Raw genomic sequence first — 13531 nt, forward strand, 5'->3', positions numbered from 1 at the left:
GCAAGGCTTGATTTGCCTAATAAGCCAAGTTTTCCTGAATTAATATATTTTCTCTAATTTTTTTCTTATGAAATGATAAAGCTACCCATTTCATTATGTGTGAGGTCAATTTTTTTTTATTGGAGTTAAAATTAACGTAGATATATGACTGAACCTAACCAACCCTACCTAACCTAACCTAACCTATCTTTATAGGTTAGGTTAGGTTAGGTAGCCGAAAAAGGTAGGTTAGGTTAGGTTAGGTAGGTTAGGTAGTCGAAAAACAATTAATTCACGAAAACTTGGCTTATTAGGCAAATTGGGCCTTGCATAGTAGGCTGAAAAGTGCGTTCTGGCTACTAGGTACGACATATATATATATATATATATATATATATATATATATATATATATATATAAATAGTGATATATTTAAATATATATATATATATATATATATATGTCGTACCTAGTAGCCAGAACTCACTTCTCAGCCTACTATTCAATGCCCGATTTGCCTAATAAGCAAAGTTTTACTGAATTAATATATTTACTATAATTTTTTTCTTATGAAATGATAAAGCAACCCTTTTCTCTATGTATGAGGCCAATTTTTTTTTATTGGAGTTAAAATTAACGAAGATATATGACCGAACCTAACCAACCCTACCTAACCTAACCTAACCTATATTTATAGGTAAGGTTAGGTTAGGTAGCCAAAAAAAGCTAGGTTAGGTTAGGTTAGGTAGGTTAGGTAGACGAAAAAACATTAATTCATGAAAACTTGGCTTATTAGGCAAATCGGGCCTTGAATAGTAGGCTGAGAAGTGAGTTCTGGCTATTAGGTACGACATATATATATATATATATATATATATATATATATATATATATATATATATATATATATATATATATATATATATATATAATATATATATATATATATATATATATATATATATATATATATATATAAATATATATATATATATATATATATATATATATATATATATATATATATATATATATATATATATATATGTGTGTATATCACGAAAATAAACACGTGATTAAGAATGTGACAATGGCAGACCACGGAGGAAAAATGAAACAGGAAATTTCCTTAAGTACTTTCGTATATTAAATACATCTTCAGAAGGTCATTTTACAGATCGAGTGATGGGTATAAATAGGCAGGAGAGAGTGGTGAAGTAAGGTGAGGTACAATACTTGGACAACGCAGAAGGCCCATTGGCCCATCAGATGCACCCAATTAGCCCATCCGATGTAGCCCAATGGCCCATCTGATACAGCAGACATACAAGCATAATACATAGGTAATTATAACATAAAGAGGTAAATATATACAATAAATTAGTGAGACAAATGTTTTTCAATGATTCTACTTAAATCGCCCTTTAGCTGATCTATTAGAAATGGATCTAAGTTATATAGACCACTGCTAATATTCAAATTACTTTCTTTGGTGATCTGTATCAAAGCGGATTCAATTATGTTTCTGTTATAGGTGCTTTTACAATTTGTTATTGAAGACGCACTCTCCCAATCAATTTGGTGAGCTTTTTCTGACAAATGCACAAACAAAGCATTAGATAATTGGCCATGTCTTACAGAGTATTTATGTTGCGATATTCTACATTTTAAATCTTTAGATGTTTGCCCGACATAGAACTTATTACATTCCTTACAAGGTATTTTATAAATGACGCAATTATCACTACGAGGGCTGTTCCTTACTAATAGCTTACCAACAGTGTTTTCGTAGCTAAACATTACATCTATATTAAAAAGTTTCAAGGCCTTGACAATATTCTCAAACCCAGAGAAATATGGTAAAAATAACACATTCTTTGGGCGAGTCCTTTCACTGCATACATTATTATAATATGTACGACGAGCTTTGTTACGACAAACTTCCAAAAAATTCAGTGGGTAACAAAGCTTAAGACCAATCGAATCAATATTCTTAAATTCTTCATCTAAGAATTCTGGACTCACAACTCGAAGAGCCCTTAGATACATTGAAGAAAAAATTGACTTTTTTACATTGTATTTATGCCCTGAAAAATAATGAACATAAGATAAATTGTTCGTAGGTTTTCTGTAAACACTAAACTTTAATGAAGAGTTTTCCCTATGAATAAGCACATCTAAGAATGGCAAACATTTATCAATTTCAGTCTCCATAGTAAATTTTATGGAGGTGACTTGGTCATTAAGTTTGGCTACAAATTCGTCTGTGTTTACATCTGAAGGCCAAATACACAAGATATCATCAACATATCTAAACCAAGGAATGATTCCAGGAGTTATTTTTGAAACAAATTTCTTTTCAAAGAATTCCATGTACAGGTTTGAGAGCAATGGCGATAGAGGATTCCCCATTGCCATTCCAAAAGTCTGTAAATAATACTCATTATTAAAGGTAAATTTACATTCTTTAATGCACAACTTAACAAGACTGACAATAATATCAGCAGAAAGAGGTAAGTCATGGCTCATTAGTTCACGAGCAAGATAATCGAGAATATCATCGACCGGTACCTTAGTGAACAAGGAACAAACGTCAAAACTGATTAACTTTACATCAGGAGTGACAGGAACACTATTCAATTTGTTAACTAAATCAAGAGAATTTGTCAAATGAGAAGAGGAGATAGTTCCTAACAAAGGGGACAAGATTTTGGTAAGCCATTTGGAGAGTTTGTAAGAAATGGATCCCACAGAACTGATGATAGGTCTCATGGGATTGTTAGGCTTATGCGTCTTGACAAGACCATATAGATATGGTAATGAAGGTGATGAAGTAGTAAATTGATTAAGAAGATCTTTATGTTTACTTAACAACTTCCTCAAGCTACTATTGAAGAACTTGATGATGTCCTCAAGAGGATTTTTCCTAAGCTTAGTGTACGTTGAAGAATCTAGGAGGAGATCATTCATTTTCGAAATATATTCCTCCTTGTTTAAAATAACAATAGTGCTGGATTTATCAGCCTTTGTTATATGAATGGAAGGATCGGCTCTTAACTCCTGTAAGCTTCGTCTGAATCTTTCGGGAAAATTGTTTGTTTGGGGCGTCAACATTGAACCATAAACAATACCTTTAACCAGGTTTAGGTTTTGTGAAGACAGAGAGTTATGTTTTTCAAGCTGTAACAATGAACTAGCAATTTTAACTGCAGAAGGTTGATTTGAAATGGCAAAAGACATACCATAATCCTAACAACGTGTTGAATCTGTCGTCCAAAACGATATGTGAAAATGTGGTTACTGCTTTGGGTTATGGTATGTCTTTTGCCATTTCAAATCAACCTTCTGCAGTTAAAATTGCTAGTTCATTGTTACAGCTTGAAAAACATAACTCTCTGTCTTCACAAAACCTAAACCTGGTTAAAGGTATTGTTTATGGTTCAATGTTGACGCCCCAAACAAACAATTTTCCCGAAAGATTCAGACGAAGCTTACAGGAGTTAAGAGCCGATCCTTCCATTCATATAACAAAGGCTGATAAATCCAGCACTATTGTTATTTTAAACAAGGAGGAATATATTTCGAAAATGAATGATCTCCTCCTAGATTCTTCAACGTACACTAAGCTTAGGAAAAATCCTCTTGAGGACATCATCAAGTTCTTCAATAGTAGCTTGAGGAAGTTGTTAAGTAAACATAAAGATCTTCTTAATCAATTTACTACTTCATCACCTTCATTACCATATCTATATGGTCTTGTCAAGACGCATAAGCCTAACAATCCCATGAGACCTATCATCAGTTCTGTGGGATCCATTTCTTACAAACTCTCCAAATGGCTTACCAAAATCTTGTCCCCTTTGTTAGGAACTATCTCCTCTTCTCATTTGACAAATTCTCTTGATTTAGTTAACAAATTGAATAGTGTTCCTGTCACTCCTGATGTAAAGTTAATCAGTTTTGACGTTTGTTCCTTGTTCACTAAGGTACCGGTCGATGATATTCTCGATTATCTTGCTCGTGAACTAATGAGCCATGACTTACCTCTTTCTGCTGATATTATTGTCAGTCTTGTTAAGTTGTGCATTAAAGAATGTAAATTTACCTTTAATAATGAGTATTATTTACAGACTTTTGGAATGGCAATGGGGAATCCTCTATCGCCATTGCTCTCAAACCTGTACATGGAATTCTTTGAAAAGAAATTTGTTTCAAAAATAACTCCTGGAATCATTCCTTGGTTTAGATATGTTGATGATATCTTGTGTATTTGGCCTTCAGATGTAAACACAGACGAATTTGTAGCCAAACTTAATGACCAAGTCACCTCCATAAAATTTACTATGGAGACTGAAATTGATAAATGTTTGCCATTCTTAGATGTGCTTATTCATAGGGAAAACTCTTCATTAAAGTTTAGTGTTTACAGAAAACCTACGAACAATTTATCTTATGTTCATTATTTTTCAGGGCATAAATACAATGTAAAAAAGTCAATTTTTTCTTCAATGTATCTAAGGGCTCTTCGAGTTGTGAGTCCAGAATTCTTAGATGAAGAATTTAAGAATATTGATTCGATTGGTCTTAAGCTTTGTTACCCACTGAATTTTTTGGAAGTTTGTCGTAACAAAGCTCGTCGTACATATTATAATAATGTATGCAGTGAAAGGACTCGCCCAAAGAATGTGTTATTTTTACCATATTTCTCTGGGTTTGAGAATATTGTCAAGGCCTTGAAACTTTTTAATATAGATGTAATGTTTAGCTACGAAAACACTGTTGGTAAGCTATTAGTAAGGAACAGCCCTCGTAGTGATAATTGCGTCATTTATAAAATACCTTGTAAGGAATGTAATAAGTTCTATGTCGGGCAAACATCTAAAGATTTAAAATGTAGAATATCGCAACATAAATACTCTGTAAGACATGGCCAATTATCTAATGCTTTGTTTGTGCATTTGTCAGAAAAAGCTCACCAAATTGATTGGGAGAGTGCGTCTTCAATAACAAATTGTAAAAGCACCTATAACAGAAACATAATTGAATCCGCTTTGATACAGATCACCAAAGAAAGTAATTTGAATATTAGCAGTGGTCTATATAACTTAGATCCATTTCTAATAGATCAGCTAAAGGGCGATTTAAGTAGAATCATTGAAAAACATTTGTCTCACTAATTTATTGTATATATTTACCTCTTTATGTTATAATTACCTATGTATTATGCTTGTATGTCTGCTGTATCAGATGGGCCATTGGGCTACATCGGATGGGCTAATTGGGTGCATCTGATGGGCCAATGGGCCTTCTGCGTTGTCCAAGTATTGTACCTCACCTTACTTCACCACTCTCTCCTGCCTATTTATACCCATCACTCGATCTGTAAAATGACCTTCTGAAGATGTATTTAATATACGAAAGTACTTAAGGAAATTTCCTGTTTCATTTTTCCTCCGTGGTCTGCCATTGTCATATATATATATATATATATATATATATATATATGTCGTACCTAGTAGCCAGAACGCACTTCTCAGCCTATTATGCAAGGCCCGATTTGCCCAATAAGCCAAGTTTTCATGAATTAATTGTTTTTCGACTACCTAACCTACCTATCCTAACCTAACCTAACTTTTTCGGTTACCTAACCTAACCTAACCTATAAAGATAGGTTAGGTTAGGTTAGGTAGGGTTGGTTAGGTTCGGTCATATATCTACGTTAATTTTAACTCCAATAAAAAAAAATTGACCTCATACATAATGAAATTGGTAGCTTTATCATTTCATAAGAAAAAAATTAGAGAAAATAAATTAATTCAGGAAAACTTGGCTTATTAGGCAAATTTGGCCTTGCATAGTAGGCTGAGAAGTGCGTTCTGGCTACTAGGTACGACATATATATATATATATATATATATATATATATATATATATATATATATATATATATATATATATATATATATATATATATTCACCAAATTGATTGGGAGAGTGCGTCTTCAATAACAAATTGTAAAAGCACCTATAACAGAAACATAATTGAATCCGCTTTGATACAGATCACCAAAGAAAGTAATTTGAATATTAGCAGTGGTCTATATAACTTAGATCCATTTCTAATAGATCAGCTAAAGGGCGATTTAAGTAGAATCATTGAAAAACATTTGTCTCACTAATTTATTGTATATATTTACCTCTTTATGTTATAATTACCTATGCATTATGCTTGTATGTCTGCTGTATCAGATGGGCTATTGGGCTACATCGGATGGGCCAATTGGGTGCATCTGATGGGCCAATGGGCCTTCTGCGTTGTCCAAGTATTGTACCTCACCTTACTTCACCACTCTCTCCTGCCTATTTATACCCATCACTCGATCTGTAAAATTACCTTCTGAAGATGTATTTAATATACGAAAGTACTTAAGGAAATTTCCTGTTTCATTTTTCCTCCGTGGTCTGACATTGTCATATATATATATATATATATATATATATATATATATATATATATATATATATATATATATATATATATATATATATATATATATATATATATATATATATATATATATATATATATATATATATATATATATATATATATATATATATATATATATATATATATATATATATATATATATATATATATATATATATATATATATATATATATATATATATATATATATATATATATATATATATATATATATATATATATATATATATATATATATATATATATATATATATATATATATATATATATATATATATATATATATATATATATATATATATATATATATATATATATATATATATATATATATATATATATATATATATATATATATATATATATATATATATATATATATATATATATATATATATATATATATATATATATATATATATATATATATATATATATATATATATATATATATATATATATATATATATATATATATATATATATATATATATATATATATATATATATATATATATATATATATATATATATATATATATATATATATATATATATATATATATATATATATATATATATATATATATATATATATATATATAAAATAGTCGCCGTCCACCCTCCCGCCCAGCGCCCGCCCATGTCGCAGCTCTCAACAGATAGCCAGGCTTCTCCAAGCCAAGATGAGCCATCAAGCAGGGATAGACACGGTAGATGTCAGACGTGTGACAGGGTATGCTATATCCGGTTGAGGGACGATAATGTGCACATTCATTCCAACAACGAAGTCAGGTGTTTGGGTTCTGAGCGCCCTCCCAGGGAGAACACCAATCAACAGCCCACACCGCCCGTAAGGCAAAACACCTCCCAGACCTTCATTCCCACAGAAAATTTATTAGAAGCTATCAAAGCAACATCGGCCAGAACCTTGCAACACATCCCTAAAGCAGCCAAATTATCTGCCCTCCTGAGAAAGGTCAACGACTCTCCTGGAACGACCCAAGCATGGCACAACCTCCTAATGTTTGGCAACATATGTCTAGCCACCCCTGCAAGGAGAGACAAAACCTTAGCTGCCTCAGTCATCAAAGCTATAAATGATTTTCCCAGGGAGGACAACCAGGTGCGCCTTCCCACTCGCGCGAGAAACACCCACGGCAGGAAGAGCAACAGTGGCATCTCCGAGACATAAAAAATCAGAACATCAGTCACCAAGAAAATAGAAGAAGGAAACACTATTGGCGCTATACGAGTCATCACCAGTGAGGACTCAATTGCCGACAGAGATGCCGCAACAGCTCAAGCCCTAAGGGAGAAACACCCACCCAGGGCTCCGCGTGAGGACGACATTGTACAAGTGGGGGCTACCGGAGCAGAACCTCTCTGGGTGGCTGAATCTGTGGTCCATAAAGCAGCCATGTCCTTCCCTACAGGATCAGCAGGTGGGTTCACAGGACTAAAACCCAACCACCTCAAGCAAATGCTCAACCCTGCACTGGGTGACATTGCAAAGAACCTCTTGGTGGAACTAACCAGATTCACCAAAACATGTCTAGCTAGCAACATACCAGCGTCCATAAGACCTATCTTTTTTGGAGCATCTCTCTGTGCTCTAAAGAAAAAGGATGGAGGGATCAGGCCAATAGCTGTGGGCAATTCCCTCTGGCGTCTCGTCGCAAAGGCAGCTGCAAGAACAGTTAGTGATGCAGCGGCCAACATGCTGAAGCCAAAACAGCTCGGCTTTGGCATTCCACAAGGGTGTGAGGCGGCAGCCCATGCAGCTCGAGCCTTCATCGCCAACATCACAGACGAAAAGGCCCTTATCAAGCTAGATTTCAAAAATGCCTTCAATTTGGTGCGGAGGGATGCTATACTCCGTGCGGTTCATAGTCATTTCCCTTCCCTCTACCCTTTTGTACATTCATGCTACAGTATGGATCTTAAGCTACTTTTTGGCGAACATGAAATTGACTCGCGAGAAGGCGTCCAACAGGGTGACCCCCTTGCTCCTCTCCTTTTCTGCTTAGTCATCAAACAAGTCACAGAGGTCCTGTCCAGCGAGCTGAACATCTGGTTCTTGGATGATGGTACCCTAGCTGGTTCCCAAGACTCCCTCCTGGAGAACATCAGAAAAATCCAGGAGCAAGGTGCAGTTTTAGGCCTCACCCTGAACCCTTCTAAATGTGAAATAATATGTTCCAACCAGGGCATCGTAGAGAGAATAGAGGGTCTTCTGCCAAATATCCATAAAACTAAACCTGAAGACAGCACACTCCTAGGAGCTCCCCTGGGGTTGAAAGCCATCGATGAGGTCCTTGATAAGAAAATCGCCGACCTTAAGAGGATGGATGGGAGGATTGAGGATATTGATGCTCATGATGCACTCTACCTCATCACCAGATGTCTGTCCCTCCCCAGGTTAACCTACTTTCTGAGGTGTTCACCATCTTACAGTAGCCAAAAACTAAGGGAGTATGACCGGTTACTGAAATCAATGCTAGAAAAAGCCCTTAACCTCTCTCTCGATGACCTACAGTGGAAACAAGCCTCTCTTCCCGTAAGACTTGGGGGCCTCGGAGTTCGAACAGCAACGCAAATCGCTGTTCCAGCCTTCCTGTCCTCCTTATCAGCATCCGACGACCTTGTGAAGGAAATTCTACCTGCCCACTTACATCAGCTGGCAGGTGTACATGATCCCAATTTTACACGCTGTGCCACAGAGTGGGCCTCTCGTGCAGGCCAATCACCTCAACCACCATCCCCAAAAGCCCACAGACAATCCAGCTGGGATGGCCCCATTGTAGACCAAGTTGCTGCAGAGTGCCTGGGTGCTGCAACAACACAACACGACATTGCTCGCCTCACAGCAGTAGCAGCACCACATGCAGGGGATTTCCTGTTAGCAACCCCAATGTCGGCAACTGGCACGCGTCTCACACCACACGCCCTCCGAATTGCTGTGGCCCTCCGCCTTGCTGCCCCAATCCACACCAGATATAGGTGTATTTGCGGTGAGGTGGTGGCTGACAGGTACGGCCACCATGGCCTACTCTGCCAAAGCACAGGGGGATGGCACTCGAGGCACAATGAAGTTAACGACATCATCAAGAGGAGCCTCACCACAGCTGGATGCCCAGCTGAAAGAGAGCCCCGTTACCTAACGCCCCGTAACTCTGATGCTCTTATTGGTCGCCCGGATGGTATCACAGTGAACCCCTGGAAGAATGGCAAGCAGTTGGTATGGGACTACACGTGCGTATCAACCCTGGCTAACACCTACATTAACCTCAGTGTTGCACAACCAGGTGACGCTGCCACCCACAGGGAAGCAGCCAAATCCCGTAAGTATAGAGAACTGGATCACCACTACAATTTTGTCCCCATTGCTTCTGAGACACTCGGCGCCTGGGGTAAAAGTGCTGCCAGTTTTTTGAAGGAACTGGGTTCTAGGCTCATTGAAACAACAAGGGACCCAAGAGCTGCAAGCTTTCTTTTCCAGCGCCTCAGTGTGGCGATACAGAGGGGAAATGCGCACTGCATCCAGGGTTCCTGCCCGCCATCTGAGGAGCTGGAGGAACTCGACAACCTATGATAACTATCTTTGTAACCCATATGTAACTCCTTTTTTGTAACAAAGTTCAAATAAAGTAAATATATATGTGTACATACAAAAGAATGGGGGTGGTAGGAGAAGATAATATTAGTGTTCAGTGAGAAACCACAAGGTCTCCTCTGAATACTTTTTATTTTCTTCTCCGAGGCTATGGGTCCCCACATTGGCACCAGAGGTGGTACCCAAAGCTTTAAAAAAAAAAAAAAAAAAAAAAAAAATTTATAAAAATATATATATATATATATATATATATATATATATATATATATATATATATATATATATATATATATATATATATAAATATATATATATATATATATATATATATATATATATATATGTCGTACCTAATAGCCAGAACTCACTTCTCAGCCTACTATTCAAGGCCCGATTTGCCTAATAAGCCTAGTTTTCCTGAATTAATATATTTACTATAATTTTTTTCTTATGAAATGATAAAGCAACCCTTTTCTCTATGTATGAGGTCAATTTTTTTTTATTGGAGTTAAAATTAACGTAGATATATGACCGAACCTAACCAACCCTACCTAACCTAACCTAACCTATATTTATAGGTAAGGTTAGGTTAGGTAGCCAAAAAAAGCTAGGTTAGGTTAGGTTAGGTAGGTTAGGTAGACGAAAAAACATTAATTCATGAAAACTTGGCTTATTAGGCAAATCGGGCCTTGAATAGTAGGCTGAGAAGTGCGTTCTGGCTATTAGGTACGACATATATACATATATATATTTATATGTATATATATGTTGTACCTAGTAGCCAGAACGCACTTCTCTGCCTACTATGCAACGACATATATATATATATATATATATATATATATATATATATATATATATATATATATATATATATAAATATATATATATATATATATATATATATATATATATATATATATATATATATATGTCGTACCCACCACTTTTTGAGAAAAAGTGGAAAACGAAATAAAGCAGTGGAAAATACTGATCCCAAGAACTAGTGTCCTATGGATCTTAGTGAAACTGTATTTCTGATATAAATGGAGTCAAATTAACTTACACAAAATTGGGGGGGTTACATGCTAAAAGATTAATACATCCCTAGCATTATTCTGGTGCTGGTTCTTCACCAGAGTAAGTAAAATATGAAAGTAAATAAGGTTGAATATATAATATTAATTGGAGGTAAATGCTCCTCAATATACTACTGAAATGTTGAACAGTATCAGTAAATCAATGGGTTAGTATAATTGATCTCTTTTAGAAATCACTACTGTAATTACAGAGTTATTGCTACAGATAAAAAAGAGACAGCTTAGCTGTAAATCTAGTGAGGTGCAATCAGTTGCTACGCTCCACCGATGACGTGTTGCATAGGGTAAATTGTTGCACGGAACGGTGGGAAGCCTAGCACCTCGGTTGACGTCGCCTTGGTACTGAAAGGCAATTACATTGTAGAAATCTTCTACATAATAAGTAACTACAAATAAATCCTAAATCATATCTTATCTTGAAGTTATCTTGAGATGATTTCGGGGCTTTAGTGTTCCCGCGGCCCGGTCCTAGACCAGGCCTCCACCCCCAGGAAGCAGCCCGTGACAGCTGACTAACTCCCAGGTACCTATTTACTGCTAGGTAACAGGGGCATTCAGGGTGAAAGAAACTTTGCCCATTTGTTTCTGCCTCGTGCGGAAATCGAACCCGCGCCACAGAATTACGAGTCCTGCACGCTATCCACCAGGCTACGAGGCCCCCCTTCATGAGGATAACTGTAGGAAATTTCAGCCAATATCTGTGCAATTTATATTCAAGCACTGTAAATTTCTTTTAGAGAGAAATAATGCAAATAATCATCTATTTAGATTGTAAAATTACTCAAGAAACGTACGGGATTTATTTGTTTGTTCTACGGCCTAACGACAACTAGCCCAAATGTTAATTGTGGCCACATAATAACAAAAAGGTAAACCTAGCTGCCGAGCCGCGTGTCCGTTGATGTGGAGACTTGAGCAATTCTTCGTCCTCCAGCTGCTGCCTGAGAGGCGATGACTTTGGAATTGCTCATATGCTAGTCGGGGACACGGCTATTGTGCCAGATAACGAGGCACCGCTCTACTGGTCGTTGGAGCGAAATAAATGGGAGCAAAACGTGACTCTGCTACACGCTGTCAATGGCGTCCACGTCGTGCTCTCTCGATCTCTCGTGTCTAGTGACGCTCTCCCGTCTTCCTCCTCTTCCTCATTGCGCATGCGCGGCTCTCGATAGACATCTCGAGCGTAAATGTATATGTATATATCGCAATTGACTAAGGAAGGAAGAGGTAGTGACGAGTAATAATATCACATTAAATTCTTCTGTGATAAAATAGAATTTCTCGTAACATAAATTGGCTTATTAAAGTTGTGCAGCCAATCGAGAAAATTAAAGTAAAATCATTTACATTAAAGTAATTTCCTCTAGAATGTTTGATATCAAATAAATAAGGGAGTTCCAGTAAGTAGTAGTATACTACGAAATTAAATTTTTTAGTAAGTAACTATTTTTAGTAAAGGAATTGATAAACTGGACTCTTGTTATAAATCCAACTAAATGTGGAGAGAATTCATGTTACTGCCTGTCGTTCCTCACATAGTCACTCTGACTAGGAAGAATCTGGCAATATGTCTAAATAAATCATGATAATGATCAAATCTACAAGTTAGTGATTTTAGTAACTACTTGTGGTTAATACAAAGGTTGCATAAAATACAAAGATATATAAAACTGTTGGTTATTTCCAACATAACTCCGGGGAGAGAAAACTCGGGTCGTAGTTCAGGTATTAGTACTAACGTACACCTGTTTCTCTATTTTGAAGTTATTTTCATGGGTTAGTAGGGTACTACGCACCTAACGAATGTCCCGAATCTGTGGTAGATGACTAAGTCAACATGGGGACGTAAATAAACATTGAAAATTGTTGATTAATTCCTTCGTAAGAGACAGAAGGATATTAACAAAAAATATATTATGAATAATTGATTCATTTAAGATTAAGGAGACCTCATCAATACAGTGAGGCTACTGTCCAGGGTCACTATGACTCGTAACTAATTACTGGACATCAACTCATCACTGCATCAGCGTGGTCACCTCAAGTTTAAATGATAAGTTATCTACTCTTGAATAGAATCAAAATATTGTTTAAGTTTCTGTTTGCAGTTCTGAGCAGAGACTCTTGATGGTCTTGTGCTCGGTTGAGTAGAATCATTGTTCTCTGAAGTATGTTGAGGTATGTTGAGGTCACTTGAGGTGACCACGCTGGTGAATCATTGTTCTCTGAAACTTGGGTTACAGGTATATCTGTAGAACACTCGTGTTCTGCTAACTCTTAAGGGGGCATATCATTCTAAATCGTTATAAATTGAAAGTTGTTCAA

This window comes from Procambarus clarkii, chromosome 62 (genome assembly GCF_040958095.1).
Source record: "Procambarus clarkii isolate CNS0578487 chromosome 62, FALCON_Pclarkii_2.0, whole genome shotgun sequence".
NCBI lineage: Eukaryota > Metazoa > Arthropoda > Malacostraca > Decapoda > Cambaridae > Procambarus > Procambarus clarkii.